Genomic DNA, 26,360 nt, shown 5'->3' with positions numbered 1-26,360 from the left:
GCAGGTCCTGGGGAAAAGCCCCCGGGAGATCGGGGTCCGGGTCGGGGGCAAGGAGCGGCGGGGGTGCGGCGCCGTGTCGGAGCCGCGAGTCGGGGGCTGCCCAGAGCAGGAGGCGCGCGGCAGGGCGCTGCCCGGAGCCGTGCGGAGGTGCCGCCCCGTGCCGGCGGCGCGCGCTGCCTGGACCCGGAGGTGGGGCCGGGCGTGGGCGCCGCGCCGTGTCCGCTGGCGCCGTCCCCTGGCCGCAATGCGGTACTGCAGCCCGGCGTTCCGCGCAGGGACTGGGTACTGGCCACTCCGGCGCGCCGTCGGCACGTAGCGCATGCGCGGTACGGCGCAGCAGCATGGCGGCGCCCTGGTGTCGGGTGCCGGGGCGGCGGGGGAGCAGAGAGGCCAGCGGTGAGGCGCGGGCTCCCCTCCGGCGGGTGCGGGGGTGCGTGGTGGCTGCCCGAGGGTGGTGGGACGGGAAGCTTCGAGCCGTCCGCTGCGACAGGCTGCCGGTGCGCTGGAGGCGAGGCGGGTGCGGGCAGCCCCGGGGCCAGAGGCGGGAGGTGACGGAGGGGAAGGGGGGAAGGAGGCGGGCACACCGCCCCCCCAACTCGGCAGCGCTCCCCTGGCCCCGCTCGCCCCGCGCAGCCGCCCCCAGCTCCAGCACGTCCCCTGAAGCCTGTCCCGGAGCCCCCGGCCTCCCCCAAGGCCCGTGGTGCGGGCGGCACACTGGGCCTCGAGCGTGCCTCAGTGTCCCTTAACGCGGTCGCCGCTGCTTCTTTCTCTGTGGCAGGGGCCGCGCTGAGGACGCGTTTGTCCGTTCCTGCCCTGGGGATGCCGTTGGCTGCGCCCGCTCCAGGCTTGTGAGGGCTGTGTGTGCCGGGCCTCGGTCTCCTGGCGTCGTGGGGGCAAAAAGAGAGAGGCGGAGCGCTGAGTGGCTGCGGACGGGAGCTGGCGGGGCTGAAGCTGGAGAGTCCCGAGAAGGCTGAAGAAGAAGAAGAAATGGAAGGCCACCTGGCTGGCAGCTGCCTGGCGCTGCAGGCAGGAGAGAGCCTGCCTCTGCGGGTGAGGAAGGCTCCCTCTTGGTAGCCCGCAGCAGGCCAGGCCGCCAGCGTGTCCCGCAGGGTCTGTATGTGTCACCAGCAGCAGCATGGTACGGTTGTGGAGCGCGTGAGCGAGCGAGGCTACGTGCCTAGGGAGCCTCGTCTCCTAAGAGCCGCGACACATGCGTGTTTTTTCTTAGGTGTAGGACAGCCAAGCGACCGGAGTTACGGAAGAGGAAGGGAGGAGCGCAGGAGAGAGAAGCGCCTGAAGCAGCAGAGTCTCCCGGCAGCGCCGAGAGCGAGAGCTGCGGTGAGTGGTGGGCCCTCGGGGCCCTGTCGCTCCTCTTCTGCGTCCCGGGCCCTCCCCTGGATCCTCCTCTCTCCCACGCTGCTGTGATTGTTTTGTTTGGTTTATTTTTCTTTTTCCTTTTCTTTCCCTTTCCCTGTACCTCCCGTCTTCTGTCTGTGTTTGTGTCCTGCTCCCTCTCCCTCCTTTTCTCCCTCCAGAATTTCTTTAGCCGGCTCCCTGTCTCTGTTTCTCTGTCCTGCTGCCTGTCTGGCCGTTTCTTGCTATACGTCCCTGTTCAGCCAGCTCTCGCTTTTTGCCTTTCTCTCCTTCTCTGTCCTGCTTCATGGCCCTTTCTCTCCCTCTCTGTCCTGTAGCCCCTTGCTGGTTTGTTTTGGGGTTTCCCTGCACCCCCCCCCCGCCACCCCCCCTTCTTGGTCTCTTTGTCTAGATCTGACCCTTTCTTTGTTTCTCGGTCCCTTTTTTCCTGTTCACTGTCCTTTTTCTCTCTCTGCCTGTGTGTCCTGTGCTCCGTTGCCATCTTTGTCTCTCCTTTCTTCTTCATCTCCTCCCCCTGCCCCTGTCTCTCTCTCCCTCTTTCGCGCTCACCGGCCCAACATTTTCGTGCTCCGTCTCTCCAAGGCTCCTCGTCCCTGTTTTTCTTGATTTCTCTACTTCTCTGGCGTTTTCTTTCGACCCTTCTTTCTCTCTGAGCTCCTCGGTCTTCTCCCTTGTCTTATTTTCGTCTTCCTAGTGCTCTGCCCTGCTCCCCGTCACTTATTTTCTCTCTCCGTTTCTCTGCCCTGCTCCCCCTCGCTCTCTTTCTTTCTCCGTTCCCCTCTGCTGCTCCACAGCAGTGTTTTTCCTTTCTCCGGCTCTCTGACCTGCTCCCCGCCCACCCAGGTTGGCCGTCCCAGGTTTTGTGCTGTTTTTCCCCTTCTCCGCCTCTCTCTCCTGCTGCCCAGCCGAGGCGTTTCCCCCTCCGTCTCTGTCCTGCTCCCCTGTCTCTTATTTTTGCCTGTCTTTCACTTTATCCTGCCTCCCTGTCCCCTTTTTCTCTCTCAGTATCACCTTGTCCCACTCCCTTTCTTTGACAATCTGTCCTGCTCCTTGTCCTTCTCTTTCCCTTCTCTTTCATTCCCCATCCTTCTTCTGGCCTTTCTTCCTTCTCTTTCTACCCTGCTGCCGCAGTGCTTCTTTCTCCATCGCTGTCCTGCTCCCTGGCCCTTGTTTCCTCTGGCCGTCACTCTGTCCTGGTTCCTGTCCCCCAGTTTTTCTGTCTCTGTGTCTCTGTCCTGCTGCCTGTCTGGTTGTTTCTTGCTATACGTCCCTGTCCAGCCGGCTCTCCCTTTTTGCCTTTCTCTCCTTCTCTGTCTTGCTTCCCGGCCCTTTCTTCTCTTCCTCTCTCTCTGTCCACTAGCCCCTTGCTGGTTTGTGTTGGGGTTCCAACCCTAACCACCCTCTTCTTCGTCTGACCCTTTCTTTGTTTCTTAATACCTTTTTCCCTGTTCACTGTCGTTTTTCTCTCTCTGTCAGTGTGTGGGGACGGGGGTGGGAAGCTCGGGGCGGGGAGTGGAGGCTGGAAAGAGGTAGGAGGTTGCAGAGGGGTGGGAAGCTGAATTATGTAGAGGCCAGCAAAATGGGAGGTAGGAGGCTGATGAGGGGTGGGAGGCTGGGGGCGAGAGTAGAGACCAGAAAAAGAAGGAGGCCGGAAAGGGGTGGGAGGCTGCAGAGGGGTGGGAGGCCGGGGGCGAGAGTAGAGGCCAGAAAGAAAAAAAGGAGGCCGGAAAGGGGTGGGAGGCCGCAGAGGGGTGGGAGGCCGGGGGCGAGAGTAGAGGCCAGAAAGAAAAAAAGGAGGCCAGAAAGGGGTGGGAGGCTGCAGAGGGGTGGGAGGCCGGGGGCGAGAGTAGAGGCCAGAAAGAAAAAAAGGAGGCCGGAAAGGGGTGGGAGGCTGCAGAGGGGTGGGAGGCCGGGGGCGAGAGTAGAGGCCAGAAAAATAGGAGGCTGGAAAGAGATGGGAGGCTGGGGGGGGTGCGAGTAGAGGCCAGAAAGGCCCTTTTCTTCCGGCTTCTTCCCTGTCTTTATCTCTCTTTGCTGCCTTGTTTATTCCTCTGATTCAAGTTCTCTCTCGATCTGTGAGTTCTGCTTCCCACTCATCATATTCTCTCTCTTTCTCTGTCCTATTCCTGCATACAGTGTGCAGTGAGGCTTCTTGTCTAGGAAGCCGCGTCTCGTATGAGCTCTAAGACAACCACATGCATTTTCTCTCAGGTGGAGGCGAGCCAAACGATTGGAGTTACAGAAGAAGAAGGGAAGAGAGGAGGAGAGAGAAGCATCTGAAGTGTCAAAGTCTCCCGGCAGCACCGAGAGCGAGAGCCGCGGTGAGTCCTGGGCCCTCGGGGCCCTGTCACCCCTCTTCTGCATCCTGGGCCCTCCCCTGGCTCCCTCTCTTTCCCACACTGCTACGATTATTTTTTTTTTCTGCTCTTGTGTACCTTCTTTCTCCATCTGTCTCTGACTTGTCCCCATCTTTTAGGTCCTCCCTCTTTCTGCCCTGCAGCCCGTGGCGTTTTTTTCCTTCTTCCCCTCTTTCTGTTCAGCTCCCGGTTACTACTTTTGCTTTCCTCCTGCTCTGTAGCCTTTCAGTACTTTTGCTGTCTCTGGTGCTCTTTTGTCTGGCTCCTTGTCCCTTGATTCGAGGGCTTCCTTCTCGGCTCCGTAGCGCGTCACAGATCTACTGCTTTCTCTATGTCTATTCTATTCTATTTCCTCATCTCTCTTTGCCCAGGTCCCTGCCGCTATTCTTTTTTCCTCTTTCATGCTACAGGGGTTTTTTTTGCATCTCCTTCCTGCTCCCCGTTCTTCATTTTCGGTCTCTGTCCTGCTCCCTCTTCTTCTTTCTGCTGCCGCTCTTCCTCTCTTCCTGCTGCTTCTTTCTCCATCTCTGTGGGACCGCCTGTCCCCGTGCTTCTCTCACTGTCCCTTTCCCTGCTTTGTGCTTTCTCGTTACACCGCCGCTGTCCAGCCACCTGTCACTTTTCTCCTCTCTTGTAGTGGCCTGCACCCTGCTCCTCATTTTTGGCGGCCTCTGCCGAGCAGCGCATCGCTCTGGGAGCGGACTGACCGACTGTTCCCTGCTGGAGCAACGGGCGCAGCTGCGGGAAGGACTGCCGAGGTGTCGGAGGGGCAGAGGGAGCATCGGGGGCCCCGAGCCCCGGAGCAGAGCAGCTCCCGAGACTGGCTGGGTGCGTGACTGAATAAAGACCTGCGGTCCCTTTTGCCCTCGCGGCTGCGTTTGTGCTTGGTTTGCACGGGACGAGGGGCTGCGCCAGAGCCCAGGGAGGAGGGGACGGGCTGTGGGGCAGGGGCAACAGCCCCCTGTTCCTGCCGGGCTCCAGTCGTGGGCCCGGGGCCGGGGGAGCCCCAGGGGCGGGCAGCACGGCTGATGGCGATGGCCCGTCCCTCTGCCGGGGTGGCTGCCGGTGGAGGGCCCGGTGCTGCCGTGCCCCGGGTGGCTGTGGAGGGGCCGGTGCGAGCCGAGGGAGGAGCAGAGCCGTGGCCGGGCCGCGGCTGTAGCGAGGGAGAAGGTGAGCACGGGGTGGGGGGGGAGGTGGATGGAGCAGCGCGTCCCGGGGAAAAGCCCCCGGGAGGGCGGGGTCCGTGTCGGGGGCAGGGAGGGGCGGGGGTTCGGCGCCGTGTCGGAGCCGCGAGTCGGGGGCTGCCCGGAGCCGTGCGGGGGTGCCGCCCCGTGCCGGCGGCGCGCGCTGCCCCGTGCCGGCGGCGCGCGCTGCCCCGTGCCGGCGGCGCGCGCTGTCCCGACCCGGGGCCGGGGCAGGGCGTGGGCGCCGCCCCCTGGCCGCAATGCGGTACTGCAGCCCGGCGTTCCGCGCAGGCTGTGGCCCCTCCGGCGCGCCGTCGGCGCGTGGCGCATGCGCAGTGCGGCGCAGCAGCATGGCGGCGCCCTGGTGTCGGGTGCCGGGGCGGCGGGGGAGCAGAGAGGCCAGCGGTGAGGCGCGGGCTCCCCTCCGGCGGGTGCGGGGCTGCGTGGTGGTTGCCCGAGGGTGGTGGGACGGGAAGCTTCGAGCCGTCCGCTGCGACAGGCTGCCGGTGCGCTGGAGGCGAGGCGGGTGCGGGCAGCCCCGGGGCCAGAGGCGGGAGGTGACGGAAGGGAAGGGGGGAAGGAGGCGGGCACACCGCCCCCCCAACTCGGCAGCGCTCCCCGGCCCCGCTCGCCCCGCGCAGCCGCCCCCAGCTCCAGCACGTCCCCTGAAGCCTGTCCCGGAGCCCCCGGCCTCCCCCAAGGCCCGTGGTGCGGGCGGCACACTGGGCCTCGAGCGTGCCTCGGCCTCCCTTAACGCGGTCGGCGCTGCTTCTTTCTCTGTGGCAGGGGCCGCGCTGAGGACGCGTTTGTCCGTTCCTGCCCTGGGGATGCCGTTGGCTGCGCCCGCTCCAGGCTTGTGAGGGCTGTGTGTGCCGGGCCTCGGTCTCCTGGCGTCGTGGGAGCGAAAAGGGAGAGGCGGAGCGCTGAGTGGCTGCGGACGGGAGCTGGCGGGGCTGAAGCTGGAGAGTCCCGAGAAGGCTGAAGAAGAAGAAAAAATGGAAGGCCACCTGGCTGGCAGCTGCCTGGCGCCGCAGGCAGGAGAGAGCCTGCCTCTGCGGGTGAGGAAGGCTCCCTCTTGGTAGCCTGCAGCAGGCCAGGCCGCCAGCGTGTCCCGCAGGGTCTGTATGTGTCACCAGCAGCATGGTACGGTTGTGGAGCGCGTGAGCGAGCGAGGCTACGTGCCTAGGGAGCTTCGTCTGCTAAGAGCCGCGAGACATGCGTGTTTTCTCTTAGGTGTAGGACAGCCAAGCGACCGGAGTTACGGAAGAGGAAGGGAGGAGCGCAGGAGAGAGAAGTGCCTGAAGCAGCAGAGTCTCCCGGCAGCGCCGAGAGCGAGAGCTGCGGTGAGTGGCGGGCCCTCGGGGCCCTGTCGCTCCTCTTCTGCGTCCCGGGCCCTCCCCTGGATCCTTCTCTCTCCCATGCTGCTGTGATTTCCCCACCCCCCCACCCCCCCCCCCCCCAGCTTTTCTTTTCCTTCCCTGTACCTCCCCTTCTTTTGTCTGTATTTGTTTCCCTGTCCCGCTCTTTTCCTCTCTATTCCTCATTCCCTGTCCTTGTTGCTGTTTTTTCTTTCTCCATCTCTGTGCCCTGCTGCCTATCTCTGTCCAGTTCCCTTTCTGTTTGCTGGGTTGTTTTTTTGTTTTTGCTCCTCATTCCTCTGCCTTGCTCTGTTCCGTCCTCTCACTCCCGCAGTGTCGTGCTGTGTGTTACCCGTCCTTCTCCCTGTGGTTTTTTGTTCCTCTTGCTCTGTGCCTCTGTCCTGCTGCCTGGAAGTAATTTTTTATTCTCCGTATTTCTGTTATTCTGCCTGTGGCTATTTTTTTTGTTCTCTACCTCTCTCCTGCTCCCCACCCTCACCTTTCTCTCCCTGACGTTCTTTCCTCTTCCCAGTACCTCTGCTTTTCTGCGCCCTTGCACTCCATTTCCTCCGTCTCGCTCTATCACGCTGTCTTGCTCCCCATCCCTCCCTTTTCCTTTCTACCCTTCCGATGTGTGTATCCCCCAAGTGCCCCTTTGACGTGTCCCAGTCTTTCTGTCTACACCCTCCTGTCATTCTCCTTCTCTTGCTCTTCTTGCTCTTTTTCTCTCTTTTCCTCTGTGCTGCGGCCCATCACTGTTCTTTCCTCCTCCATCCCTTTGTTGCGCTGCCTGTCCTTGTCAGTTTTGCCCTGTGTTCTGGCTCCAGTCTTGCCTTGTTTTCTGCATCTCTGTCCTTTTCCCTGTACCCTTTTTCTCTCTGCTCCTCAGTCCTCCTCCCTCGTCTTGTTTTTCTCTTTCTGCCGTCCCTCTCTTTTTGTCTGTGACCCTCTGTGCTCTTCTCCTTCTCCCTCTCAGTTTGCGGTTGTCTTAAGTGTCCCCCTCTCTGTCTCTCTCTTCTGCTGTCCTGCTCCCCAGCCCCATTATTTATTGCTTCACCCCTCGGTCTTGCTCTCAGTCCCTGTTTTCTCTTGTGCTCCGCCTCGCTGCCGTTCTCTCGGTTGCTCTCGGTTGCTGTCTGTCCCAGCGTCCTGCTCCCTGTCGCGCTCTCTTTCACAGTATCTTTCTTTCTGGCGTCCTGTCCCTCACCGGTTTTCTCTGTCACTCTGTCCTTCCTCCTGTCTTTTCCTTGTGCCTCTGGCCTCCTACTCGTCGCTACTTTTTTCTTCCTTTCTCTACCTCTCTGCCTCTGTCCTGTTGCTTTCTTCCTCTCTCTGTCGCCAGCATTTCTTTCTCCATCTGTGCCCCTCTCCCTGTCCCTTTTCTCTCATTCTCTCTGTCCTCCATCCTCCCCGTAACTCTTTGTCTGTATATCTCCATACTGCTGCCTGTCCCTTTGTTTCTTGCTATATGCCCCTGTCCAGCTTGCTGTCCCGTTATTCTCCTCTGTCCTGCTCCTTGGCCTTTTTTCTCGTCCTGCAGCCCATCACTGTTTTCACTTTCTCCACCTCTTTGTCCTGATCTGTGTGTCTCCTGCCCTCGTCCATCTGGCTTGTTGCCTGTACGTTTGTCTCCCTCCAGCGTTCTTTATTCCCCTGATTCAGTTTCTCTCTTGATCCGTCAGTTCTGCTGCCCGCTCGTCATTCTCTCTCTCTCTCTCTCTCTCTTTCCCTCTTGTCTTGTTCCTGCGCGTAGTGCGTGAGCAGGCGAGGCTACTTGTCTGGGGAGCCTTGTCTCGCCAGAGCTGCGAGACATGGACGTTTTCTCTTAGGTGGGGGACAGCCAAGCGACCTGAGTTACGGAAGAGGAAGGGAGGAGAGCAGGAGAGAGAAGCGTCTGAAGCGGCAGAGTCTCCCGGCAGTGCTAAGAGCGAGATCTGCGGTGAGTGCCAGGCCCTCGGGGCCCTGTCGCCCCTCTTCTGCATCCCGGGCTCTCCCCTGGATCCCTCTCTTTCCCACACTGCTGTGATTTTTGGCTTTTTTTTCCTCCCTGCCCCCTCCAACCCCCTCCCCGCTCCCGTGTACCTGCTTTCTCCATCTCTGACCAGCTCCCTGTCCCCGTCTTTTAGGTCCTCCCTCTCTCTGCCCTGTAGCCCGTGGCTTTTTTTTCCTTCCCTATCTCTTTCTGTCTGGCTCCCGATCACGGTTTTTGCTTTCCCCCCTCTCTGCCCTATAGCCCGTCGGTACTTTTGCCGTCTCTGGGACTCTCTGTCCGGCTCCCTGTCCCTCTGGTTCAAGGTCTTCCTTCTCAGCTCCGTAGCACGTTGCGCGTCTGCCTCTTTCTCTATCTCTCTCTATTCTGCTCCCTGCCCCTCATTTTGAATTCCTCCCTCTCTGTCCTGTCGCTCCTTTTCCCTTTCTGCATCTCCGTCTTTTTTCTCTTTTTCTTTCTCTGTCTCTCTCTGTCCAACTCCCTGTCTCTAAGTTTCAGTTCCTCGCCCTCTCTGCGGAAGCTGTCGGGACTTTTTGCCTTCGCAGTCTCTCTGTTCTGGCTTCCTGTCCCTGTTTTTTCATTCCTCCCTCTCTGCCCTGTTACCCGTCACCATTTTTATTTTCTCCGTCTCTTCTGGCTCAAGGTCCTGATTTTTTTAAGTTCCTCCCTCTCTGCCCCATACCCTGTCACTTCTGCAGGTCTGTTTCTCCACCCTCTCCCTGTGCGGCTCCCAGCCCCTCTTTCGCACTTCCTCCCTCCGGAGCCTGCGGCCTGTTGCTTTCCCCCCCTCTTATTTCTCTCTCTCTGTCTCTCTCTGTCTCCCCGCCCCTGTTTTTTCATTCCTCCTGTCTCTGCCCTAGAGCCCGTCAGGAGTTCTTTCATTCTCTGGCGCTCTCTTTCCAGTTCCCAGGCCCTGGTTTTCAGTGTTGTCCTCCTGTCTTCCCTGTGCCACGGCGCGATTTCATTTCTTTGGCCGTCTCTCCCGGTCCGGCTCCCCGCCAGGATTTTTTAATCCCCCCCTCTCTGTCTTGTAGCCCATTGCTGTTTTCTCTGTCTCTGTGTCCCTCTGTCCGGCTCCCTGTCTTTACTTACTATTTTTGTTGAATTCCTCCCTCTCTGCCCTGTACGCGGTGCTGTTTACACTTTCGTTCCCGGACGTCTCTCTGTAGATTGCTCCCAGTCCTGTTTTTTTTTAATTCCTCCCTCTCTGTCTGTCATGGTTTAACTTGGCAGCCGGCAACTAAGCACTAGAGAGCTGCTCGCTCACAGCCCCCACCCCCGGCCCGTTCCCTCCCCAGCGGGATGCGGAGGACAAATGGACAAAAGGTCAAACTTGTCGGTTGAGATAAAGACAGTTTAGTAAGGCAACAAAGGAAATACTGCTGATAATTCTAATAACGATGATAATAATTGCAACAACGCACATGCGAACCAAACTATACGCAGTACAGTTTCTCTCACCACCCGATGACCGATTCACAGGCAGTCCGCGAACAGCGATTGCGGAACCCGGAAATCGCAAGTTTCGCTAAATTCCAAAATAGTTTGACCTCCCGGACGAGAGCGGGTTCCAACTCGCGGAAACGACAAGAGCTGATTCCTGCCCCGCAGCCAGCCCCCATTTATAAGCTGTGCGTGACGTCTGTGGTACGGAATATTTCCACTGGCCAGCTTGGGCTAGCCCTGTAGCCTGTCGCAGGTGGTGGTGCTGTGTTTCCCCCCCGGCCATTTCTTTCTCGTTGCGCTCTGTCCGGCTTCCTGTCCCTACTTTTCAATTCTTCCCTCGCTGCCCTGTGGCCTGTTGCTATCTTCCCTTTTTCTGTCTCTCTGTGTATGGCTCCCGCTCCCTTCCTTTTTGAAATTCCTCCCTCTCCATCTGGGAGCCCATCGTGGTTTTTCCTTTCTGCGTCTCTCTCTGGCTGGCTTCTGCTCCCTGGTTTTCAATTTCTTCCTTCTGGGCCCTTTATTTAGCCTGTGGCAATTTTACTTCTTTCTCGGGCTCTGGATCCCAATTTTTTAATTCCTCCTCGTCTCCCCTCCTCCATCCCTTTTTCCAGCTCCCTCCCCGGCTCCCTATCCCTGTGGTTTAATTCCTCCCTCTCTGCTCTCTAGCTTTTGCTGTACTTCCTGTATGCCTTGCTCCGCATCTGGCGCCTCGCCCCTGTCTTCGCATTCCTCCCTCTCCTCCCTATAGCCCATCACTGTCCTTGTCTTTTGTCATCGATCTGGTCCAGATCCCTGTTTTTGCCGCCTTCTCTCTCTGCCTTATTGCCCCTGGCTATTTCTTCTTCCTCCCTCTCTGACTGCCCGGCTCCGGATCCCTATTGTTTCATTCCTCCCTCTCTGTCCTGTGGCCCGTCGGTATTTTTTCTTTCTCTGGCTCTCTTTGTCTGGCTCCCTGTCCCTGTTGTTCAGCTTCTTCCTTCTTGGCACTGTAGCGTGTTGTGATTCTGTTTCTTTCTCCACCTCTCTGTCTTCCCAGCTTCTCGTCCCTCACTTTTAAGTCCTCCCTCTCCATCCTGTTGCCTATTGGATTCAGCGCCGCCCCCCCCCCCTTTCAGTCTTTCTTGCTTCCCGTGCCTGTTTTTAAGTCCTCCCTCTCTGCCACATCACCCATTGCTTTTTTCTTTTCTCCATCTCTCTATGTCTGTCTCACTGCCCCTGTTTTTTAGTTCTTCCTCTCTGCCCTATGCCCTGCTGCTGTGTTTGCCTTTCTCGGTCCCTCCCTGTGCGGCTCCCTGTCCCCATTTATTAACTCTTACCTCTTCTTCCTGCACCCACCACTGTTCTCCGCGATCTCCCTCTCTCTCTGTCTGGCTCCCCGTCCTCAGTGTTTAATTCGTTCCTCTGCCCCCTGTAGCCCCACGCTATTGGTCTGTCTGTCTCCATCTCTCTGTGTCCAGCTCCCTGGCGCTGTTTTGTGTTTCCCCCAGCCCATCTTGTAGCCCATCACTGGTTTTGTTTCGTTGGTTTTTTGGTCTTCCTCTGTGTCTCGCTGTCCAGCTCCTGGTCGCTGTTCTTCAGTCCCTCCGTCTTCCCTGGAGCGTGCTTTTGCTTTTTTTCCATTCTCCATTGTGCTCTGTCCGGTCCCCTGTTGCTCTTTATCCATTCCTCCCTCTCTGCCCCGTGGCCCGTCACTTTTTCTCCTCTTATTTCTGCCTTTCCCTCTGTCCGACTCCCTGTGCCTGGTTTTTAAATTCGTCCCTCTCTGCCCTGTCACCCGTGCCATCTTTTGCCTTTCTCGGTCTCTCTCTGGCCAGCGCTCTGTCCATATTCATTGATTCTTCCCTCTCCACCTCGTAGCCTGTTGCTTTTGTCCTTTGTCCTTCTTACTTGTGTCTGTCTCCCCGATGACCCTGTTTTAGAATCCCCCCCCCCTTTCTTTCTGTACGCATTACTCTCTGGCTTTTTCCTCTCTGGCTCTCTTTTGTTCAGCTCCCGCTCCCTACTTCTTAAGTCTTCCCTCTTTTCCCTGTAGCGTGTAGCTATGTGGTTTGTTTCGTGTTGTCCTGCCCACCCTCGCCCCTTCCCTCCGTCGTTTGCGGTCCCGGCTCCCTGTCCATGTTGTCTCATTCCTCCCTCTCTGCCCTGTTTTTGTAGCTTTTTTTTTTTGTCTTTCCCCATCTGTCTCAGTCCGGGTCCCTGCCCCTATTCTTTTTTCCTCCCTTCCTGTCGTGCTGCCCGTTGCAGGTTTTTTCTGCGCCTCTGTCCTGCTCCCCCATCCTTTTTCGGTCTCTGTCCTGCTCCCTCTTCTTCTTTCTGCTGCCACTCTTCCTCTCTTCCTGCTGCTTCTTTCTCCATCTCTGTGGGACTGCCTGTCCCCGTCCTTCTCTCGCTGTCCCTTTCCCTGCTTCGTGCTTTCTCGTTACACCGCCGCAGTCCAGCCACCTGTCACTTTTCTCCTCTCTTGTAGTGGCCTGCGCCCTGCTCCTCATTTTTGGCGGCCTCTGCCGAGCAGCGCATCGCTCCCGGAACGGACTGACCGAGTGTTCCCCGCTGGAGCAACGGGCGCAGCTGCGGGAAGGACTGCCGAGGTGTCGGAGGGGCAGAGGGAGCATCGGGGGCCCCGAGCCCCGGAGCAGAGCAGCTCCCGGGACTGGCTGGGTGCGTGACTAATAAAGACCTGCGGTCCCTTTTGCCCTCGCGGCTGCATTTGTGCTTGGTTTGCACGGGACGAGGGGCTGCGCCAGAGCCCAAGGCAGGAGGGGACGGGCTGTGGGGCAGGGGCGACGGCCCCCTGTTCCTGCCGGGCTCCAGTCGTGGGCCCGGGGCCGGGGGAGCCCCAGGTGTGGGCAGCACGGCTGATGGCGACGGCCCCTCCCTCTGCCGGTGGAGGGCCCGGTGCTGCCGTGACCGGGGTGGCCGTGGAGGGGCCGGTGCGAGCCGAGGGAGGAGCGGAGCCGTGGCCGGGCTGCGGCTGCAGCGAGGGAGAAGGTGAGCGCGGGGTGGGGGGGGAGGTGGATGGAGCAGCGCGTCCCGGGGAAAAGCCCCCGGGAGGGCGGGGTCCGTGTCGGGGACAGGGAGGGGCGGGGGTTCGGCGCCGTGTCGGAGCCGCGAGTCGGGGGCTGCCCGGAGCCGTGCGGAGGTGCCGCCCCGTGCCGGCGGCGCGCGCTGCCCCGACCCGGAGCGGTACTGCAGCCAGGCGTTGCGCGCAGGCTGTGGCCCCTCCGGCGCGCCGTCGGCGCGTGGCGCATGCGCAGTGCGGCGCAGCAGCATGGCGGCGCCCTGGTGTCGGGTGCCGGGGCGGCGGGGGAGCGGAGAGGCCAGCGGTGAGGCGCGGGCTCCCCTCCGGCGGGTGCGGGGGTGCGTGGTGGTTGCCCGAGGGTGGTGGGACGGGAAGCTTCGAGCCGTCCGCTGCGACAGGCTGCCGGTGCGCTGGAGGCGAGGCGGGTGCCGGCAGCCCCGGGGCCAGAGGCGGGAGGTGACGGAAGGGAAGGGGGGAAGGAGGCGGGCACCCCCCCCAACTCGGCAGCGCTCCCCGGCCCCGCTCGCCCCGCGCAGCCGCCCCCAGCTCCAGCACGTCCCCTGAAGCCTGTCCCGGAGCCCCCGGCCTCCCCCAAGGCCCGTGGTGCGGGCAGCACACTGGGCCTCGAGCGTGCCTCGGCCTCCCTTAACGCGGTCGCCGCTGCTTCTTTCTCTGTGGCAGGGGCCGCGCTTGTCCGTTCCTGCCCTGGGGATGCCGTTGGCTGCGCCCGCTCCAGGCTTGTGAGGGCTGTGTGTGCCGGGCCTCGGTCTCCTGGCGTCGTGGGGGCGAAAAGGGAGAGGCGGAGCGCTGAGTGGCTGCGGACGGGAGCTGGCGGGGCTGAAGCTGGAGAGTCCCGAGAAGGCTGAAGAAGAAGAAAAAATGGAAGGCCACCTGGCTGGCAGCTGCCTGGCTCCGCAGGCAGGAGAGAGCCTGCCTCTGCGGGTGAGGAAGGCTCCCTCTTGGTAGCCTGCAGCAGGCCAGGCCGCCAGCGTGTCCCGCAGGGTCTGTATGTGTCACCAGCAGCAGCATGGTACGGTTGTGGAGCGCGTGAGCGAGCGAGGCTACGTGCCTAGGGAGCCTCGTCTCCTAAGAGCCGCGACACATGCGCGTTTTTTCTTAGGTGTAGGACAGCCAAGCGACCGGACTTACGGAAGAGGAAGGGAGGAGCGCAGGAGAGAGAAGCGCCTGAAGCGGCAGAGTCTCCCGGCAGCGCCGAGAGCGAGATCTGCGGTGAGTGGCGGGCCTCCGGGGCCCTGTCGCTCCTCTTCTTCGTCCCGGGCCCTCCCCTGGATCCTTCTCTCTCCCATGCTGCTGTGATTCCTCCTCCCCCCCCCCCCCCCCCAGCTTTTCTTTTCCTTCCCTGTACCTCCCCTTCTTTTGTCTGTATTTGTTTCCCTGTCCCGCTCTTTTCCTCTCTATTCCTCATTCCCTGTCCTTGTTGCTGTTTTTTCTTTCTCCATCTCTGTGCCCTGCTGCCTATCTCTGTCCAGTTCCCTTTCTGTTTGCTGGGTTGTTTTTTTTTTTTTGCTCCTCATTCCTCTGCCTTGCCCTGTTCCGTCCTCTCACTCCCGCAGTGTCATGCTGTGTGTTACCCGTCCTTCTCCCTGTGGTTTTTTGTTCCTCTTGCTCTGTGCCTCTGTCCTGCTGCCTGGAAGTAATTTTTTATTCTCCGTATTTCTGTTATTCTGCCTGTGGCTATTTTTTTTGTTCTCTACCTCTCTCCTGCTCCCCACCCTCACCTTTCTCTCCCTGACGTTCTTTCCTCTTCCCAGTACCTCTGCTTTTCTGCGCCCTTGCACTCCATTTCCTCCGTCTCGCTCTATCACGCTGTCTTGCTCCCCATCCCTCCCTTTTCCTTTCTACCCTTCCGATGTGTGTGTCCCCCAAGTGCCCCTTTGACGTGTCCCAGTCTTTCTGTCTACACCCTCCTGTCATTCTCCTTCTCTTGCTCTTCTTGCTCTTTTTCTCTCTTTTCCTCTGTGCTGCGGCCCATCACTGTTCTTTCCTCCTCCATCCCTTTGTTGCGCTGCCTGTCCTTGTCAGTTTTGCCCTGTGTTCTGGCTCCAGTCTTGCCTTGTTTTCTGCATCTCTGTCCTTTTCCCTGTACTTTTTTCTCTCTGCTCCTCAGTCCTTCTCCCTCGTCTTGTTTTTCTCTTTCTGCCGTCCCTCTCTTTTTGTCTGTGACCCTCTGTGCTCTTCTCCTTCTCCCTCTCAGTTTGCGGTTGTCTTATGTGTCCCCTTCTCTGTCTCTCTCTTCTGCTGTCCTGCTCCCCAGCCCCATTATTTATTGCTTCACCCCTCGGTCTTGCTCTCAGTCCCTGTTTTCTCTTGTGCTCCACCTCGCTGCCGTTCTCTCGGTTGCTCTCGGTTGCTGTCTGTCCCAGCGTCCTGCTCCCTGTCGCGCTCTCTTTCACAGTATCTTTCTTTCTGGCGTCCTGTCCCTCACCGGTTTTCTCTGTCACTCTGTCCTTCCTCCTGTCTTTTCCTTGTGCCTCTGGCCTCCTACTCGTCGCTACTTTTTTCTTCCTTTCTCTACCTCTCTGCCTCTGTCCTGTCGCTTTCTTCCTCTCTCTGTCGCCAGCATTTCTTTCTCCATCTGTGCCCCCCTCCCTGTCCCTTTTCTCTCATTCTCTCTGTCCTCCATCCTCCCCGTAACTCTTTGTCTGTATATCTCCATACTGCTGCCTGTCCCTTTGTTTCTTGCTATATGCCCCTGTCCAGCTTGCTGTCCCGTTATTCTCCTCTGTCCTGCTCCTTGGCCTTTTTTCTCATCCTGCAGCCCATCACTGTTTTCACTTTCTCCACCTCTTTGTCCTGATCTGTGTGTCTCCTGCCCTCGTCCATCTGGCTTGTTGCCTGTACGTTTGTCTCCCTCCAGCGTTCTTTATTCCCCTGATTCAGTTTCTCTCTTGATCCGTCAGTTCTGCTGCCCGCTCGTCATTCTCTCTCTCTCTCTCTCTTTCCCTCTTGTCTTGTTCCTGCGCGTAGTGCGTGAGCAGGCGAGGCTACGTGTCTAGGGAGCCTTGTCTCGCCAGAGCTGCGAGACATGGACGTTTTCTCTTAGGTGGGGGACAGCCAAGCGACCGGAGTTACGGAAGAGGAAGGGAGGAGAGCAGGAGAGAGAAGCGTCTGAAGCAGCAGAGTCTCCCGGCAGTGCTAAGAGCGAGATCTGCGGTGAGTGCCGGGCCCTCGGGGCCCTGTCGCCCCTCTTCTGCATCCCGGGCTCTCCCCTGGATCCCTCTCTTTCCCACACTGCTGTGCTTTTTGGCTTTTTTTTCCTCCCTGCCCCCTCCAACCCCCTCCCCGCTCCCGTGTACCTGCTTTCTCCATCTCTGACCAGCTCCCTGTCCCCATCTTTTAGGTCCTCCCTCTCTCTGCCCTGTAGCCCGTGGCTTTTTTTTCCTTCCCTATCTCTTTCTGTCTGGCTCCCGATCACGGTTTTTGCTTTCCCCCCTCTCTGCCCTATAGCCCGTCGGTACTTTTGCCGTCTCTGGGACTCTCTGTCCGGCTCCCTGTCCCTCTGGTTCAAGGTCTTCCTTCTCAGCTCCGTAGCACGTTGCGCGTCTGCCTCTTTCTCTATCTCTCTCTATTCTGCTCCCTGCCCCTCATTTTGAATTCCTCCCTCTCTGTCCTGTCGCTCCTTTTCCCTTTCTGCATCTCCGTCTTTTTTCTCTTTTTCTTTCTCTGTCTCTCTCTGTCCAACTCCCTGTCTCTAAGTTTCAGTTCCTCGCCCTCTCTGCGGAAGCTGTCGGGACTTTTTGCCTTCGCAGTCTCTCTGTTCTGGCTTCCTGTCCCTGTTTTTTCATTCCTCCCTCTCTGCCCTGTTACCCGTCACCATTTTTATTTTCTCCGTCTCTTCTGGCTCAAGGTCCTGATTTTTTTAAGTTCCTCCCTCTCTGCCCCATACCCTGTCACTTCTGCAGGTCTGTTTCTCCACCCTCTCCCTGTGCGGCTCCCAGCCCCTCTTTCGCACTTCCTCCCTCCGGAGCCTGCGGCCTGTTGCTTTCCCCCCCTCTTATTTCTCTCTCTCTGTCTCTCTCTGTCTCCCCGCCCCTGTTTTTTCATTCCTCCTGTCTCTGCCCTAGAGCCCGTCAGGAGTTCTTTCATTCTCTGGCGCTCTCTTTCCAGTTCCCAGGCCCTGGTTTTCAGTGTTGTCCTCCTGTCTTCCCTGTGCCACGGCGCGATTTCATTTCTTTGGCCGTCTCTCCCGGTCCGGCTCCCCGCCAGGATTTTTTAATCCCCCCCTCTCTGTCTTGTAGCCCATTGCTGTTTTCTCTGTCTCTGTGTCCCTCTGTCCGGCTCCCTGTCTTTACTTACTATTTTTGTTGACTTCCTCCCTCTCTGCCCTGTACGCGGTGCTGTTTACACTTTCGTTCCCGGACGTCTCTCTGTAGATTGCTCCCAGTCCTGTTTTTTTTTAATTCCTCCCTCTCTGTCTGTCATGGTTTAACTTGGCAGCCGGCAACTAAGCACTAGAGAGCTGCTCGCTCACAGCCCCCACCCCCGGCCCGTTCCCTCCCCAGCGGGATGCGGAGGACAAATGGACAAAAGGTCAAACTTGTCGGTTGAGATAAAGACAGTTTAGTAAGGCAACAAAGGAAATACTGCTGATAATTCTAATAACGATGATAATAATTGCAACAACGCACATGCGAACCAAACTATACGCAGTACAGTTTCTCTCACCACCCGATGACCGATTCACAGGCAGTCCCCGAACAGCGATTGCGGAACCCGGAAATCGCAAGTTTTGCTAAATTCCAAAATAGTTTGACCTCCCGGACGAGAGCGGGTTCCAACTCGCGGAAACGACAAGAGCTGATTCCTGCCCCGCAGCCAGCCCCCATTTATAAGCTGTGCGTGACGTCTGTGGTACGGAATATTTCCACTGGCCAGCTTGGGCTAGCCCTGTAGCCTGTCGCAGGTGGTGGTGCTGTGTTTCCCCCCCGGCCATTTCTTTCTCGTTGCGCTCTGTCCGGCTTCCTGTCCCTACTTTTCAATTCTTCCCTCGCTGCCCTGTGGCCTGTTGCTATCTTCCCTTTTTCTGTCTCTCTGTGTATGGCTCCCGCTCCCTTCCTTTTTGAAATTCCTCCCTCTCCATCTGGGAGCCCATCGTGGTTTTTCCTTTCTGCGTCTCTCTCTGGCTGGCTTCTGCTCCCTGGTTTTCAATTTCTTCCTTCTGGGCCCTTTATTTAGCCTGTGGCAATTTTACTTCTTTCTCGGGCTCTGGATCCCAATTTTTTAATTCCTCCTCGTCTCCCCTCCTCCATCCCTTTTTCCAGCTCCCTCCCCGGCTCCCTATCCCTGTGGTTTAATTCCTCCCTCTCTGCTCTCTAGCTTTTGCTGTACTTCCTGTATGCCTTGCTCCGCATCTGGCGCCTCGCCCCTGTCTTCGCATTCCTCCCTCTCCTCCCTATAGCCCATCACTGTCCTTGTCTTTTGTCATCGATCTGGTCCAGATCCCTGTTTTTGCCGCCTTCTCTCTCTGCCTTATTGCCCCTGGCTATTTCTTCTTCCTCCCTCTCTGACTGCCCGGCTCCGGATCCCTATTGTTTCATTCCTCCCTCTCTGTCCTGTGGCCCGTCGGTATTTTTTCTTTCTCTGGCTCTCTTTGTCTGGCTCCCTGTCCCTGTTGTTCAGCTTCTTCCTTCTTGGCACTGTAGCGTGTTGTGATTCTGTTTCTTTCTCCACCTCTCTGTCTTCCCAGCTTCTCGTCCCTCACTTTTAAGTCCTCCCTCTCCATCCTGTTGCCTATTGGATTCAGCGCCGCCCCCCCCCCTTTCAGTCTTTCTTGCTTCCCGTGCCTGTTTTTAAGTCCTCCCTCTCTGCCACATCACCCATTGCTTTTTTCTTTTCTCCATCTCTCTATGTCTGTCTCACTGCCCCTGTTTTTTAGTTCTTCCTCTCTGCCCTATGCCCTGCTGCTGTGTTTGCCTTTCTCGGTCCCTCCCTGTGCGGCTCCCTGTCCCCATTTATTAACTCTTACCTCTTCTTCCTGCACCCACCACTGTTCTCCGCGATCTCCCTCTCTCTCTGTCTGGCTCCCCGTCCTCAGTGTTTAATTCGTTCCTCTGCCCCCTGTAGCCCCACGCTATTGGTCTGTCTGTCTCCATCTCTCTGTGTCCAGCTCCCTGGCGCTGTTTTGTGTTTCCCCCAGCCCATCTTGTAGCCCATCACTGGTTTTGTTTCGTTGGTTTTTTGGTCTTCCTCTGTGTCTCGCTGTCCAGCTCCTGGTCGCTGTTCTTCAGTCCCTCCGTCTTCCCTGGAGCGTGCTTTTGCTTTTTTTCCATTCTCCATTGTGCTCTGTCCGGTCCCCTGTTGCTCTTTATCCATTCCTCCCTCTCTGCCCCGTGGCCCGTCACTTTTTCTCCTCTTATTTCTGCCTTTCCCTCTGTCCGACTCCCTGTGCCTGGTTTTTAAATTCGTCCCTCTCTGCCCTGTCACCCGTGCCATCTTTTGCCTTTCTCGGTCTCTCTCTGGCCAGCGCTCTGTCCATATTCATTGATTCTTCCCTCTCCACCTCGTAGCCTGTTGCTTTTGTCCTTTGTCCTTCTTACTTGTGTCTGTCTCCCCGATGACCCTGTTTTAGAATCCCCCCCCCCTTTCTTTCTGTACGCATTACTCTCTGGCTTTTTCCTCTCTGGCTCTCTTTTGTTCAGCTCCCGCTCCCTACTTCTTAAGTCTTCCCTCTTTTCCCTGTAGCGTGTAGCTATGTGGTTTGTTTCGTGTTGTCCTGCCCACCCTCGCCCCTTCCCTCCGTCGTTTGCGGTCCCGGCTCCCTGTCCATGTTGTCTCATTCCTCCCTCTCTGCCCTGTTTTTGTAGCTTTTTTTTTTTGTCTTTCCCCATCTGTCTCAGTCCGGGTCCCTGCCCCTATTCTTTTTTCCTCCCTTCCTGTCGTGCTGCCCGTTGCAGGTTTTTTCTGCGCCTCTGTCCTGCTCCCCCATCCTTTTTCGGTCTCTGTCCTGCTCCCTCTTCTTCTTTCTGCTGCCACTCTTCCTCTCTTCCTGCTGCTTCTTTCTCCATCTCTGTGGGACTGCCTGTCCCCGTCCTTCTCTCGCTGTCCCTTTCCCTGCTTCGTGCTTTCTCGTTACACCGCCGCTGTCACTTTTCTCCTCTCTTGTAGTGGCCTGCACCCTGCTCCTCATTTTTGGCGGCCTCTGCCGAGCAGCGCATCGCTCCGGGAGCGGACTGACCGACTGTTCCCTGCTGGAGCAACGGGCGCAGCTGCGGGAAGGACTGCCGAGGTGTCGGAGGGGCAGAGGGAGCATCGGGGGCCCCGAGCCCCGGAGCAGAGCGGCTCCCGGGACTGGCTGGGTGCGTGACTGAATAAAGACCTGCGGTCCCTTTTGCCCTCGCGGCTGCGTTTGTGCGTGGTTTGCACGGGACGAGGGGCTGCGCCAGAGCCCAGGGGAGGAGGGGACGGGCTGTGGGGCAGGGGCGACGGCCCCCTGTTCCTGCCGGGCTCCAGCCGTGGGCCGGGGCCGCCCCAGGTGCGGGCAGCACGGCTGATGGCGACGGCCCCTCCCTCTGCCGGTGGAGGGCCCGGTGCTGCCGTGACCGGGGTGGCCGTGGAGGGGCCGGTGCGAGCCGAGGGAGGAGCGGAGCCGTGACCGGGCTGCGGCTGCAGGGAGGGAGAAGGTGAGCGCGGGGCGGTCGATGGAGCGGCGGGTCCCGGGGAAAGCCCCGAGGCGGGCGAGGGTACCTGCCGAGCGGGGTCCGTGTGGGAGGCAAGGAGCGGCGGGGGTCCAGCGCCGTTTCGGGCACGGTGTCCCCGCAAGCCGAGGCCCGCAGCTCCCGCGGCGTGCTGGGAGCTGTAGTGCTGGGGCGCGGGGCGCGCTGTCGGCTACGCTACTCCCCGGGGCATGCCGGGAGGTGTAGTCTTCCGGCTGCCGGGCGGCCGAGCCCTGCTAGCCAGGGCATGCCGGGAGGTGTCGTTTTCAGGGACTCGGCTGCCGGGCAGCCGCATTGCTCTCGGGCATGTGCGACGAGGCGTTGTGCTTGGTCCCGCCACAGCCCCCGCTGCGCGGGACGAAGGGTAGTTCTGTGGTCAGTTCCGTGTGTTTTTCTGCAGCCTTCCCGCTGCGTCCGGTCCCCAGAAAGCGGTGCGGCCGCGCCTCGACCGGGCGTGCCGCAGGGCTCGCTGCTGCCACCCGGTGAGCAAAGTTCGTTACTGCGGCTCGGGTGGCGCCAATGCGCGGTGGCGCCGAGTCCAAGAGCTCGCTGCTGCCACCCGGTGACCAAAGTTCGGTACTGCGGCTCGGGAGACGCGAATGCGCGGTGGCGCCGTGTCCAAGAGCTCGCTGCTGCCACCCGGTGACCAAAGTTCGGTACTGCGGCTCGGGAGACGCGAATGCGCGGTGGCGCCGTGTCCAAGAGCTCGCTGCTGCTACCCGGTGACCAAAATTCGGTACTGCCGCTCGAGTGGCACAGGTGCTGTGCGCGCTGGGAGGAGCCGTGCCCTGTGTGTCCGGTGCTGCAATAAAGGACGCCTGCCTGCTTGCTGAAATGCCCAAACGGCTTCAGAGGGTCTTTGTGTTTGCCCAATGACGGCACCGTGGGATCCAGCCGTGGGCCGGAGCCGGAGGAGCCCCAGGTGCGGGCAGCACGGCTGATGGCGACGGCCCCTCCCTCTGCCGGTGGAGGGCCCGGTGCTGCCGTGCCCCGGGTGGCTGTGGAGGGGCCGGTGCGAGTCGAGGGAGGAGCGGAGCCGTAGCCGGGTTGCGGCTGCAGCGAGGGAGAAGGTGAGCGCGGGGTGTGTGGGGGTGTGGATGGAGTGGCAGGTCCTGGGGAAAAGCCCCCGGGAGGTCGGGGGCAAGGAGCGGCGGGGGTGCGGCGCCGTGTCGCAGCCGCGAGTCGGGGGCTGCCCGGAGCGGGAGGCGCGCGGCAGGGCGCTGCCCGGAGCCGTGCGGAGGCGCCGCCCCCTGCCGGCGGCGCCGCCCCCTGCCGGCGGCGCCGCCCCCTGCCGGCGGCGCGCGCTGCCTGGACCCGGAGGTGGGGCCGGGCGTGGGCGCCGCGCCGTGTCCGCTGGCGCCGTCCCCTGGCCGCGATGCGGTACTGCAGCCCGGCGTTCCGCGCAGGGACTGGGGACTGGCCACTCCGGCGCGCCGTCGGCACGTGGCGCATGCGCGGTACGGCGTAGCAGCATGGCGGCGCCCTGGTGTCGGGTGCCGGGGCGGCGGGGGAGCGGAGAGGCCAGCCGTGAGGCGCGGGCTCCCCTGCGACGGGTGCGGGGGTGCGTGGTGGCTGCCCGAGGGTGGTGGGACGGGAAGCTTCGAGCCGCCCGCTGCGGCAGGCTGCCGGTGCGCTGGAGGCGAGGCGGGTGCGGGCAGCCCCGGGGCCAGAGGCGGGAGGTGACGCAGGGTGAGGGGGGAAGGATGCGGGCACCCCCCCCCAACTCGGCAGCGCTCCCCGGCCCCGCTCGCCCCGCGCAGCCGCCCCCAGCTCCAGCACGTCCCCTGAAGCCTGTCCCGGAGCCCCCGGCCTCCCCCAAGGCCCGTGGTGCGGGCGGCACACTGGGCCTCGAGCGTGCCTCGGCCTCCCTTAACGCGGTCGCCGCTGCTTCTTTCTCTGTGGCAGGGGCCGCGCTGAGGACGCGTTTGTCCGTTCCTGCCCTGGGGATGCCGTTGGCTGCGCCCGCTCCAGGCTTGTGAGGGCTGTGTGTGCCGGGCCTCGGTCTCCTGGCGTCGTGGGGGCGAAAAGGGAGAGGCGGACCGTTGAGTGGCTGCGGACGGGAGCTGGCGGGGCTGAAGCTGGAGAGTCCCGAGAAGGCTGAAGAAGAAAAAAAAATGGAAGGCCACCTGGCTGGAAGCTGCCTGGCTCCGCAGGCAGGAGAGAGCCTGCCTCTGCGGGTGAGGAAGGCTCCCTCTTGGTAGCCTGCAGCAGGCCAGGCCGCCAGCGTGTCCCGCAGGGTCTGTATGTGTCACCAGCAGCAGCATGGTACGGTTGTGGAGCGCGTGAGCGAGCGAGGCTACGTGCCTAGGGAGCCTCGTGTCCTGAGAGCCGCGACACATGCGCGTTTTTTCTTAGGTGTAGGACAGCCAAGCGACCGGACTTACGGAAGAGGAAGGGAGGAGCGCAGGAGAGAGAAGCGCCTGAAGCGGCAGAGTCTCCCGACAGCGCCGAGAGCGAGATCTGCGGTGAGTGGCGGGCCTCCGGGGCCCTGTCGCCCCTCTTCTGCGTCCCGGGCCCTCCCCTGGATCCTTCTCTCTCCCACGCTGCTGTGATTGTTTTGTTTGTTTTTTTTTTCTTTTTCCTTTTCTTTCCCTTTCCCTGTACCTCCCGTCTTCTGTCTGTGTTTGTGTCCTGCTACCTCTCCCTCTTTTTCTCCCTCCAGAATTTCTTTAGCCGGCTCCCTGTCTCTGTTTCTCTGTCCTGCTGCCTGTCCGGTCGTTTCTTGCTATACGTCCCTGTTCAGCCAGCTCTCCCTTTTTGCCTTTCTCTCCTTCTCTGTCCTGCTTCATGGCCCTTTCTCTCCGTCCTGTAGCCCCTTGCTGGTTTGTTTTGGGGTTTCCCTGCACACACCCCCCCGCCCCCCCTCTTCTTGGTCTCTTTGTCTAGATCTGACCCTTTCTTTGTTTCTCGGTCCCTTTTTTCCTGTTCACTGTCCTTTTTCTCTCTCTGCCTGTGTGTCCTGTGCTCCATTGCCATCTTTGTCTCTCCTTTCTTCTTCATCTCCTCCCCCTGCCCCTGTCTCTCTCTCCCTCTTTCGCGCTCACCGGCCCAACATTTTCGTGCTCCGTCTCTGCAAGGCTCCTCGTCCCTGTTTTTCTTGATTTCTCTACCTCTCTGGCGTTTTCTTTCGACCCTTCTTTCTCTCTGAGCTCCTCGGTCTTCTCCCGTGTCTTATTTTCGTCTTCCTAGGGCTCTGCCCTGCTCCCCGTCACTTATTTTCTCTCTCCGTTTCTCTGCCCTGCTCCCCCTCGCTCTCTTTCTTTCTCCATTCCCCTCTGCTGCTCCACAGCAGTGTTTTTCCTTTCTCCGGCTCTCTGACCTGCTCCCCGCCCACCCAGGTTGGCCGTCCCAGGTTTTGTGCTGTTTTTTCCCTTCTCCGCCTCTCTCTCCTGCTGCCCAGCCGAGGCGTTTCCCCCTCCGTCTCTGTCCTGCTCCCCTGTCTCTTATTTTTGCCTGTCTTTCACTTTATCCTGCCTCCCTGTCCCCTTTTTCTCTCTCAGTATCACCTTGTCCCACTCCCTTTCTTTGACAATCTGTCCTGCTCCTTGTCCTTCTCTTTCCCTTCTCTGTCATTCCCCATCCTTCTTCTGGCCTTTCTTCCTTCTCTTTCTACCCTGCTGCCGCAGTGCTTCTTTCTCCATCGCTGTCCTGCTCCCTGGCCCTTGTTTCCTCTCGCCGTCACTCTGTCCTGGTTCCTGTTCCCCGGTTTTTCTGTCTCTGTGTCTCTGTCCTGCTGCCTGTCTGGTTGTTTCTTGCTATACGTCCCTGTCCAGCCGGCTCTCCCTTTTTGCCTTTCTCTCCTTCTCTGTCTTGCTTCCCGGCCCTTTCTTCTCTTCCTCTCTCTCTGTCCACTAGCCCCTTGCTGGTTTGTGTTGGGGTTCCAACCCTAACCACCCTCTTCTTCGTCTGACCCTTTCTTTGTTTCTTAATACCTTTTTCCCTGTTCACTGTCGTTTTTCTCTTTCTGTCAGTGTGTGGGGACGGGGGTGGGAAGCTTGGGGCGGGGAGTGGAGGCTGGAAAGAGGTAGGAGGTTGCAGAGGGGTGGGAAGCTGAACTATGTAGAGGCCAGCAAAATGGGAGGTAGGAGGCTGATGAGGGGTGGGAGGCTGGGGGCGAGAGTAGAGACCAGAAAAAGAAGGAGGCCGGAAAGGGGTGGGAGGCCGCAGCAGGGTGGGAGGCCGGGGGCGAGAGTAGAGGCCAGAAAGAAAAAAAGGAGGCCGCAGAGGGGTGGGAGGCCGCAGAGGGGTGGGAGGCCAGGGGCGAGAGTAGAGGCCAGAAAGAAAAAAAGGAGGCCGCAGAGGGGTGGGAGGCCAGGGGCGAGAGTAGAGGCCAGAAAAAAAGGAGGCTGTAAAGAGATGGGAGGCTGGGGGGTGTGAGTAGAGGCCAGAAAGGCCCTTTTCTTCCGGCTTCTTCCCTGTCTTTATCTCTCTTTCCTGCCTTGTTTATTCCTCTGATTCAAGTTCTCTCTCGATCTGTGAGTTCTGCTTCCCACTCATCATATTCTCTCTCTTTCTCTGTCCTATTCCTGCATACAGTGTGCAGTGAGGCTTCTTGTCTAGGAAGCCGCGTCTCGTATGAGCTCTAAGACAACCACATGCATTTTCTCTCAGGTGGAGGCGAGCCAAACGATTTGAGTTACAGAAGAAGAAGGGAAGAGAGAAGGAGAGAGAAGCATCTGAAGTGTCCAAGTCTCCCGGCAGCACCGAGAGTGAGAGCTGCGGTGAGTCCTGGGCCCTCGGGGCCCTGTCACCCCTCTTCTGCATCCTGGGCCCTCCCCTGGCTCCCTCTCTTTCCCACACTGCTACGATTATTTTTTTTTCTGCTCTTGTGTACCTTCTTTCTCCATCTGTCTCTGACTTGTCCCCATCTTTTAGGTCCTCCCTCTTTCTGCCCTGCAGCCCGTGGCGTTTTTTTCCTTCTTCCCCTCTTTCTGTTCAGCTCCCGGTTACTACTTTTGCTTTCCTCCTGCTCTGTAGCCTGTCAGTACTTTTGCTGTCTCTGGTGCTCTTTTGTCTGGCTCCTTGTCCCTTGATTTGAGGCCTTCCTTCTCGGCTCCATAGCGCGTCACAGATCTACTGCTTTCTCCATGTCTATTCTATTCTATTTCCTCATCTCTCTTTGCCCAGGTCCCTGCCGCTATTCTTTTTTCCTCTTTCAATGCTACAGGGTTTTTTTTTGCATCTCCTTCCTGCTCCCCGTTCTTCATTTTCGGTCTCTGTCCTGCTCCCTCTTCTTCTTTCTGCTGCCACTCTTCCTCTCTTCCTGCTGCTTCTTTCTCCATCTCTGTGGGACTGCCTGTCCCCGTGCTTCTCTCGCTGTCCCTTTCCCCGCTTCGTGCTTTCTCGTTACACCGCCGCTGTCCAGCCATCTGTCACTTTTCTCCTCTCTTGTAGTGGCCTGCACCCTGCTCCTCATTTTTGGCGGCCTCTGCCGAACAGCGCATCGCTCCGGGAGCCGACTGACCGACTGTTCCCTGCTGGAGCAACGGGCGCAGTTGCGGGAAGGACTGCCGAGGTGTCGGAGGGGCAGAGGGAGCATCGGGGGCCCCGAGCCCCGGAGCAGAGCGGCTCCCGGGACTGGCTGGGTGCGTGACTAATAAAGACCTGCGGTCCCTTTTGCCCTCGCGGCTGCATTTGTGCTTGGTTTGCACGGGACGAGGGGCTGTGCCAGAGCCCAAGGGAGGAGGGGACGGGCTGTGGGGCAGGGGCGACGGCCCCCTGTTCCTGCCGGGCTCCAGTCGTGGGCCCGGGGCCGGGGGAGCCCCAGGTGTGGGCAGCACGGCTGATGGCGACGGCCCCTCCCTCTGCCGGTGGAGGGCCCGGTGCTGCCGTGACCGGGGTGGCCGTGGAGGGGCCGGTGCGAGCCGAGGGAGGAGCGGAGCCGTGGCCGGGCTGCGGCTGCAGCGAGGGAGAAGGTGAGCGCGGGGTGGGGGGGGAGGTGGATGGAGCAGCGCGTCCC

The 26,360-nt window shown here is 59.7% G+C and overlaps 2 long non-coding RNA genes across 2 annotated transcripts; both read left to right on the top strand.

Annotated features, from left to right (window-relative positions):
- The first annotated feature begins 5,426 nt into the window (after positions 1-5,426).
- Positions 5,427-12,400, top strand: LOC142361370 (uncharacterized). The gene is made up of 3 exons (XR_012763953.1): positions 5,427-6,258; positions 8,103-8,212; positions 12,177-12,400. It is a non-coding gene; the product is annotated as an uncharacterized LOC142361370 (long non-coding RNA).
- Positions 12,401-22,180: 9,780 nt separating this feature from the next.
- On the top strand, positions 22,181-26,019 carry LOC142361512 (uncharacterized). The gene is made up of 3 exons (XR_012764146.1): positions 22,181-22,866; positions 25,013-25,122; positions 25,796-26,019. It is a non-coding gene; the product is annotated as an uncharacterized LOC142361512 (long non-coding RNA).
- Positions 26,020-26,360: the final 341 nt, after the last annotated feature.

This window comes from Opisthocomus hoazin, chromosome 5 (genome assembly GCF_030867145.1).
Source record: "Opisthocomus hoazin isolate bOpiHoa1 chromosome 5, bOpiHoa1.hap1, whole genome shotgun sequence".
NCBI classification, from domain to species: Eukaryota; Metazoa; Chordata; class Aves; order Opisthocomiformes; family Opisthocomidae; genus Opisthocomus; species Opisthocomus hoazin.
This window is presented reverse-complemented; position numbering and strand designations above follow the sequence as displayed.